We start from the raw sequence: 8,954 nt of genomic DNA, 5'->3' as shown, positions 1-8,954 counted from the left end.
GTGAGAGAGTGGTGATAGAGGAGGCGCTGAGCGCGTGCGGCTACGGTGAGTGGAGTGGCGTGGGGGGTGCTTTTTATGAATGAACCAGCAGGTGAGCGGGGTTCAACAGCTGACTGCGCGTGCCCCCCCCCCCACCCTCTATACTGGGGCCCAAGCCCCGCCCCTGAGGGCGAACGACCGCTCGCAATTGGCTGGAGCGGCGAGGTGTTCGGCGGACCAATTGAGGGGGTCGCGAGTGGGAGGGGGGGATGGTTGCCCCGCCCATCGTATTAGCGATGCCCCCCCCCATGACCCCGCCTCCTGGCACGCCCCTCCCCTCTCTCTTCCCCGCAAGAACCCTCCCACTCTCCCGCGGGCATGATGTTATTACATAAAGACAAAGATACCCCGTATAGCCTTCACAGGCAGTTCGGGGAAAGCGTTGTTATAGGGGCCGTCCATAAATGACGTCACGCACATTTTTGAGAAATGTGACGTCACATCAAAATTGCGCAACTTTAATAAATATACAACACGTTCTACTTAATTATATACTGTATACTTTTTAATAAATGTTTTCTCCGACAACATCAGAGTGCAGCGCCACATTAAATACGCACTACAATGACAATAGTTCAAAGCGATTTGAAGCATGTTTTATGTTTTATTTGGACGTCATATTTGAGGGGGGGTCTGACTTTTTGTGACGTCGTGTGACGAAGGGGGGGGGGGGGGGTTCAAAAATCGTCCAAAATAGCGTGACGTCATTTATGGTCAACACGGTATAAGGGAGGGTGAGTGACATGGTGGGCTGTTGGATGAGTTCGTGGGTTAATGTATGGCTTGGTGGGTGCGTGAGAGAGGTCCAAAACCAAATGATTGTCTTTACCAGGTCATGCCCACTGAGCTCATAGCTCATGGAAGTGGCTGTTATCATCACACGTAGGAATGTATAGCAGCAGCAGCCAAATCATCTAAAAGCCCGGAGTACAATCCGCGTGTGGCAACCACAGGCATCTCCAGGGTCGAGAACAAACCCACGCCCTCTGACGTGCCCACAGGCGAGGGAGATACCATCTCGCCGACTGCGGGAGGGGTTTGGTCATCTGTGAGTAGATGAGTGGGTTTACAACTTAGTGGATGAGGAGGAGAGAGAGAGAGAGCTGTGTGCGTAAGTGAATGGGCGGTTGAGTAAGTTTGTGAGTGGGTGAGCGAGTTGGTGACTCAACCTCAAATGAGTGCGATTGTATAAACATGACCATTGGGAAGACAAAGGCGGCCGGGCGTGGTGCTGGCCACCTAACGCCTCGTGTGCCGTGCCGACCTTCATAGCTGCTCGCTAACAGCACCTGCCCCAACAATCTGTTCATGCTATAATGCGGATCTTTGCCTCGATTGGGTGAGTGGGTGAGCGAGTGGTGTGGCCATAACCACGCCCGGTCGCCTTTGTCTCCCCAGTGATGTTGTTCTAATTTAATGCTGAGTCAACCTAAGGGAGGTCCAGATATTCGCTGACCACTGTGCCACCGCTCCACTCCCAAATCAGCATCCCGTCTATCCACTAATAGTAATAATAATGTATCCACAACTGCAAAATAACCTCACAACTAATTATTGAACCAGCATTATCATAATTACTCCCATCACTTTGTGAAACACCAACCCATCTCTTCTAGAACCAAGATGAGACGATCGCACGGGCTGGGGAGGGGTTGGTGGTGCACGAAGCGATGGGTTTCATGATTATAAAGTTGATCCAATAATAAGTTAAATGCCTAGTGCATATTTAAGGAAATCCTATTTTCACTTGGAAAAGAGGCAGTGGACATACCGAGCTCTTAGGGGCCGTCCATAAATGACGTCACGCGATTTTGGACGATTTTTGACCCCCCCCCCTCGTCACACGGCGTCACAAAAAGTCAAATATGACGTCACAAAGCTCTGACCCCCCCCCCCCCAAACCATATTTCCATTTTGAAAATAAAATATGCTTCAAATCGCTTTAAACTATTGTCATTGTAGTGCGTATTTAATATGGCGCTGCACTCTGATGTAGTAGGAGAAAACATTTATTAAAAAGTCTATTTAATTTCTCAACCCCCCCCCCCTCGTCACACATAGTCACACATCGTCACAAATGTCTGACCCCCACCCCCCCGGTGCATGACGTCATTTATGGACGGCCCCTTAGCCCACTAATTACCAATAAACAGAACATAATTTAAGCGACGAGTTGGTGACCGGGCTGCGATCACCAACTCGGTACACTTGCTCCAGTTTAATCGCAAGCAGCGGCTGAGTCCGGGATTTGAACCGATGTTCACAGCGACACTGGCTCAGTGGAGGACGTCACTGAACAGTCACCTCGCTTCATCCAGCAGCGCATTGATGAAGGGCCGTACGCGTTTTACACGCCTCGTAAGTCTCACCGTGTTCGACAGTTCATTGTGAGGAAGGCGATGCCACACTTACAGTCATCATCATCATCATCGTCAGCCATGATCAATCCACTGCTAGATGAAGACCTCTCCCAAGCCGCAGCAATCTCTCACGATCCTCTCACCGGCGCCTGCACACGAGTTGATTTCATCGCTCCATCTCCTCCGTGGACGCGATCTGCGACACGCGCAGTCAGGAGCAGGGAGTCTACTGAGAGCGGAGCAGGTGGCCGTGTTTGCGGTTACACCGCTTCCCAGCTTGATCCCTCCCCATTTCCTCCCACCTCCATAGCCCCTCCACCCACCAACCCTACCCCTCTTCGGGGAGGGTTGTTGGGTGGGGGGTGGTGCTGATGAGAGCGAAGCGAGGCGACCTGACGCCTCCCCATCGTGAGAATGCGAGAGCCAGAATCAACACGCGGGTTCGCGGTGTTCCGCGGCGCGCCGCGCGTGGCGAGACTTCACAAGCGGCGCGCCGCTCACCTGCGATGGTGTTCGAGGCTACGCCGTCGTTGGTAATCTCGACTAAAGGTGTTCGAGATTACCCAATCGTTTTGATCGCCGCTATGCATGCACAGCGGTGTTCGAGGCTATTTGATATTCGAGGCTATCCGCCACCGTTGTGTTCGAGGCTTTGTCCACAAGTGGCGTCGTCTATATTGTACCGTGGGGTGCTCGACGCTATACAATCGTGTTTGTGGATAATACGGGGAGGTTTATTCGGGTGCTCAAATCCAGTATACAATGTGGTGTTCGAAGCTACTGCACGGGTGGCGGTTGCTATAAAAATGGTGTCTGAGTCAAACTGGGGGTGTCTGTTAAGGTGTTCGAGGCTACACGAGGGTGCTTTGCAGACATGGCGAGGCTGTTACGGGGTTACCAGTTGGGCAGCATTTACTGAAATATAAATATGATCGATTTTACATTTGTCCAATATAACCTCGCAAATGAACAATTGATTAGAATACTGAAATATTGATGTTCATTATTCACACATACCGAAAGACCCAAAGAGTATTCATACAATCTCGATTTGAAGCTTTCGTGACTGCAGGAATCCATACTCAAAAACAATAGATCACGACGTTTCGATCGCAACACAAGCAATAGTCATCAGGCGGGACAACCACAGCAAAGAAAAAACTGCTTAAAAAACTGATTTTTTTCTTGCTGTGGTTTAGCAGTTTTTTTTCTTGCTGCTTCAGCAGTTTGTTTCTTGCTGTGGTTGTCCCACCTGATGACGATTGCTTGTGTTGCGATCGAAACGTCGTGATCTATTATTTTTCTTCCTACGTGACTTTATCGAAAGAACCAACGAGTATAGTGTTCATACATATATTTCTCAGAACCATGTTGGGTCAGGCAAAGGGGTTACTCGGTTGAAAGAAAATTCAACAAAGGGGGTACATCAATAGCCACATTTTTGAGAACCACTGCCTAAGAGGAACCCCTTTTCGAGGGTGTTTGGCCTACTCTTCCACGCTGGGCAGTAGAGTACGTCTTGGGAGTGCGTCGTGGGGTAGTTTAACACAGTGGCAGTAATTGGGGTAGTGATTGAGATTGGGTCGCCACCTACTGTGCTAGCTATGTAACAACGCATTTGCAATGACCACGTTGACAACCATGGCAATTTTTCGATGTAAAGCTTTCGTGACTGCAGGGATTCATCTTCTTGGTTCTTTCGGTAAAGTCACGTAGAAGGGAAGTAATAAAATAATAAAAATAAAACATAATAAAACAATTCTCACGACGTTTCGGCCACAACGCAAGCAGATGTCCCCAGGCGAAGAATGAAACACCACCAAGCTTGGAGCGTATATTTAAGCTGGGTTAGAGGGGGGAGGTGGGAAGAAGAGCGCCTAAACAAAATAATTTGCATATCAAGAGGAATTCAGCATATGGAAAATGCGTAGGAGGTGGGCGGGGGGGGGGGGTTCCAAATCAATACTATGCCCGTGCATTATGCAGGATTAGCAGCATCAAAGGGGGGGGGAGGGGGGTAGCATTAACAAAGGAAAGGAATGTTAATAGTATGTAGCTGCAGTTACTAAACAACCACGTAAAAAACTAAAGTATAAACTGCATAACAAACTAAAGTATAAACTATACTTTAGTTTGTTATGCAGTTTATACTTTATAAACTATACTTTAGTTTGTTATGCAGTTTATACTTTAGTTTTTTACGTGGTTGTTTAGTAACTGCAGCTACATACTATTAACATTCCTTTCCTATTGTTAATGCTACCCCCTCCCCCCCCTTTGATGCTGCTAATCCTGCATAATGCACGGGCATAGTATTGATTTGGAACCCCCCCCGCCCACCTCCTACGCATTTTCCATATGCTGAATTCCTCTTGATATGCAAATTATTTTGTTTAGGCGCTCTTCTTCCCACCTCCCCCCCTCTAACCCAGCTTAAATATACGCTCCAAGCTTGGTGGTGTTTCATTCTTCGCCTGAGGACGGCTGCTTGCGTTGTGGCCGAAACGTCGTGAGAATTGTTTTATTATGTTTTATTTTTATTATTTTATTACTTCCCTTCTACGTGACTTTACCGAAAGAACCAAGAAGATGAATCCCTGCAGTCACGAAAGCTTTAAATCGAAATATAACAAGACATGTTTTACATCATTAGACCTCCTTTGCCAGTACCAAAATACAATAATAGAGGTTTCCCCCTTTTTTCTGGAAACAAAACTGAAACCTTAAAAAAAAGGTTTCAGTAAAAAAAAACCCTATAATTATATTTTGGTACTGGCAAAGGAGGTCTAATGATGTAGATGCTTACCCCAAGCCCTCATTACTTTGATAGTGCATTGTCTTTGAGCTGTGCGCCTTTTGGCGTCCTCTGGTCTAGCACCAATTGAGACGAGACTCAAAAGAAATCTGTCTCTGGTGTGGACCAATCAGTTTCAAGGACAATGCATTTATTATAAGAGTGTGTTTTTTTACACTATGGGGACCTCATTTGCCAGTAAAAATATGATAATTGGTTCTTTACCCTTCTATCTGGCAACAAAACTGACACCTTTTTACAAGAAGTCATGTTTGCATAGACCGCAATACCTGCAGTCATAAATACAAACAAAAGTCATAAATACAAACAAAAGACAAAGGTGTCAGTTTTGTTGCCAGATAGAAGAGTAAAGAACCAATTATCAGTGTGTTTTTTTTTGCATTTCGACCACAAGTATTGTGGTTAATGCACACATGATTCCTCGTAAATAAAAGTTTCAGTTTTATTGCCAGAAAAAAGGGGAAAAACCCCGATTACTATTAAGCCATTTGCTGTTAGTCCACTGCTGCATGAAGGCCCCCTCCACGCCGTATGGGTTGTGGCGGGTTGTTAGAACATACTTCACCACGCCGGTCAGTGCCGTTGTTGAAAGGTGGGAATGCGGGACTGGGCCCGGCTCAGATATCACGCACCACTGATGTTAGGGGCCGTCCATAAATGACGTCACGCACCTGCTGGGGGAGGGGGGGGTCAGACATTTGTGACTATGTGTGACGATGGGGGAGGAGGGTTTGAAAAATGTGACGTCACATCAAAATGCGCAACTTTAAACAAATATAGACAACACGTTCTACTTAAATAAATAGACGTTTAAAGAAATCATCAGAGTGCAGCGCCACATTAAATACGCACTACATTGACAACAGTTTAAAGCGATTTGAAGCATGTTTTATTTATTTTGGGGGGGGGGGGGGCAGAGCTTTGTGACATCATATTTGAGGGGGGGGTATGACTTTTTGCGACGCCGTGTGACGAAGAGGGGGGGGGGGTCAAAAATCGTCCAAAATCGCGTGACGTCATTTATGGACGGCGCCTTAGCCGTGGCTAGCAAGGAATCGTGCTAACCACTGCACTACCGCTCCCTGTACAAGGGTCAGCTGAATGAGAATTATTTGATAATGCACCATTATGAATACAATTATAATTAGGCATAAGTTGGAGCTCGGCTGATAAAACCGTGACTGTAAACACGTGATACTGGCAGAAATGTATCCCATGATAGAAGCTGTTCACCCTGAGCTATATGAAATGCTCTGACACGTGCATTGTCTTTGTGCTACTCTTTGGTTCTTTAGGAAAAGTCGCGTGGGTGTAAAATAAAATAAATCACGACGTTTCGGGCGCAACACAAGCGTCCATCATCAGGTGATACGCTTGTGTTGCGCCCGAAACGTCGTGATTTATTTTATTTTCTACCTACGTGACTTTAGTGAAAGAACCAAAGAGTATGGATTCTGGCAGTCACGAAAGCTTCAAATCAAGATTGTCTTTGTATGTTTCGCCTTTTGGCGTTAGTCTCTGGCCTGACATTGTGAGACTAGGCCATGAAGAAGGCTGTCTTTGGTGTAGGCCAATCAGTTTCAAAGTCAATGCATCATACATTATGAGAGCATCATGAGAGCTCCCTTGCAGTATTTAATTATGATAATAGGGTTTTCCCCTTTCTGGCAATACTAAAACAGGTAGAATGGAAATAATAAAATAATAAAAATAAAACATAATAAAATAATTCTCACGACGTTTCGGCCACAACGCAAGCAGCCGTCCTCAGGTGAAGACCAGGTCTGTCGAGAAGACAGAGTCTGAATTGCGTTGTGGCCGAAACGTCGTGAGAATTATTTTATTATGTTTTATTTTTATTATTTTATTATTTCCATTCTACGTGACTTTACCGAAAGAACCAAGAAGATGACAATGCCACTCTCAGGACATACCGTCAGAGCATGATGTGTTGCGATCCACGCGGCACATTTGACCACTGGGTAGTCCGACGTTTCGCTAGTAACTGCAGCCAGCATCATCAGGTCGTTGCCAGAGATCATATTTGTGGCAACATTTATTTATCCACTTACCATGTTTTGGTCTTTAAATCACCCGAGTCTGCGCCTTCAGACGATTACATTGTTTCGGATTAAATAACGAGAGTAGACAAGCAAAGATAAATAAGACTCATTGTTTGGTGATGCAACGTTGGCAGTGGTAGAAAAGTACAAACAATAACAAAAAAACTCAGCACATTAGTCAATAACAACAACAACAACAACACTGCGCTGCCTTCAAAAAGGGAAACAAATATAGAAAGGCGACGTTCCGGGTAATGGCCCTTCACAGCAAATGTATTTTACCATGATTTAACAGGACCCTGCGGGGTGGGCTGGTAGGAATAATACTTAGTACCAGTACAGAGATATCGACCGGGTATAGAGGAGTTAAAGAAAAAATTACTGTATTCTAGTGTAACGTTAATTAAAAGTGTTTGTTTTGACAAGAAACGCTGTTAGATTTAAAGACTCGTAGTCTTTCATTTCCAACACCACCCTCAACACCACCCCTCCCACGGACGGACGGACGGACGGACGGACACATTAATCTATTGGTGGTCTGGTCCACTTCGTTCCTACCAGTATAATTGTGCTATGAACAAGGGACATTACCCGAAACGTCGATTATTATAGTAGTAATTTATATTTTTATTTACCTCATGGCTGTAACTTTTTTTGCCGTTATGGGGCCGTCCATAAATGACGTCACGCGATTTTGAACGATTTTTGACCCCCCCCCCCCTTTGTCACACGACGTCACAAAAAGTCAGATTCCCCCCCCCTCAAATATGACGTCACAAAGCTCTGCCCCCCCCCCCCAAAAAAAATAAAAATGCTTCAAATCGCTTTAAACTATTGTTATTGTAGTGCGTATTTAATGTGGCGCTGCACTCTGATGTTGTAGGAGAAAACATTTGTTAAAAAGTCTATTTAATTAAGTAGAACGTGTTGTCTATATTTATTTAAAATTGCGCATTTTGATGTGACGTCACATTTCTCACCCCCCCCCTCGTCACACATCACCCCCAGGTGCGTGACGTCATTTATGGACGGCCCCTATGATGCCCCCGGTCACTCTGTCAACGATACTCTATCCTGCTCTCTTGAGTTCTCAGCTGCTTAAAGATTTTTTAAAAAAATCAAACGTTTAATATCAAACTAATTCGAACATTAAACAGATTAAAATTCCCGCCAATTTCGTTCCCCCCCCGCCCGCTACGCCCCCACCCCCCTCAACACCCTCTCCCATTATTAGATAACGTTGACGCTATAAATGTCCACAATGACAAGCCACTTTGTTCAGCTATCATTTGTTGCCAACTCGCTTCTGAAAAAGAAGCTAATAGCTGGTGACGTAACCATTTTTTAGTTTTACATATTAATATTTCATGTTATTCATTTACATTTCCTGTATTTTACACTCCGTGTTTTTTCTACTGTTTGTCGTTGCAAGGTTCTGAGCCCGTGCTCCGACTGGACATCTGTGAAAAAAGAGCTTTATAGCTGATCGGATTTCCCCTGCAGTATAAATGTATCTGATTCTGACCCCCCTCCACACCCCTCCCCATCTACTGGACATCCGTGAGAAAAACACAAGTTTTATAGCTCATCGGATTCCTGCCCCCCGCCACACCCTCCCCTCATCAATTAAACATCTGTCTAAAAGATGAGCTTTATAGATCATCGGATTCCTCCTCC

This window comes from Lethenteron reissneri, chromosome 61 (assembly GCF_015708825.2).
Source record: "Lethenteron reissneri isolate LAM-NWPU_2019-01 chromosome 61, ASM1570882v1, whole genome shotgun sequence".
In the NCBI taxonomy this organism is placed as follows: domain Eukaryota; kingdom Metazoa; phylum Chordata; class Hyperoartia; order Petromyzontiformes; family Petromyzontidae; genus Lethenteron; species Lethenteron reissneri.
Note: the sequence above shows the minus strand (reverse complement) of the source record.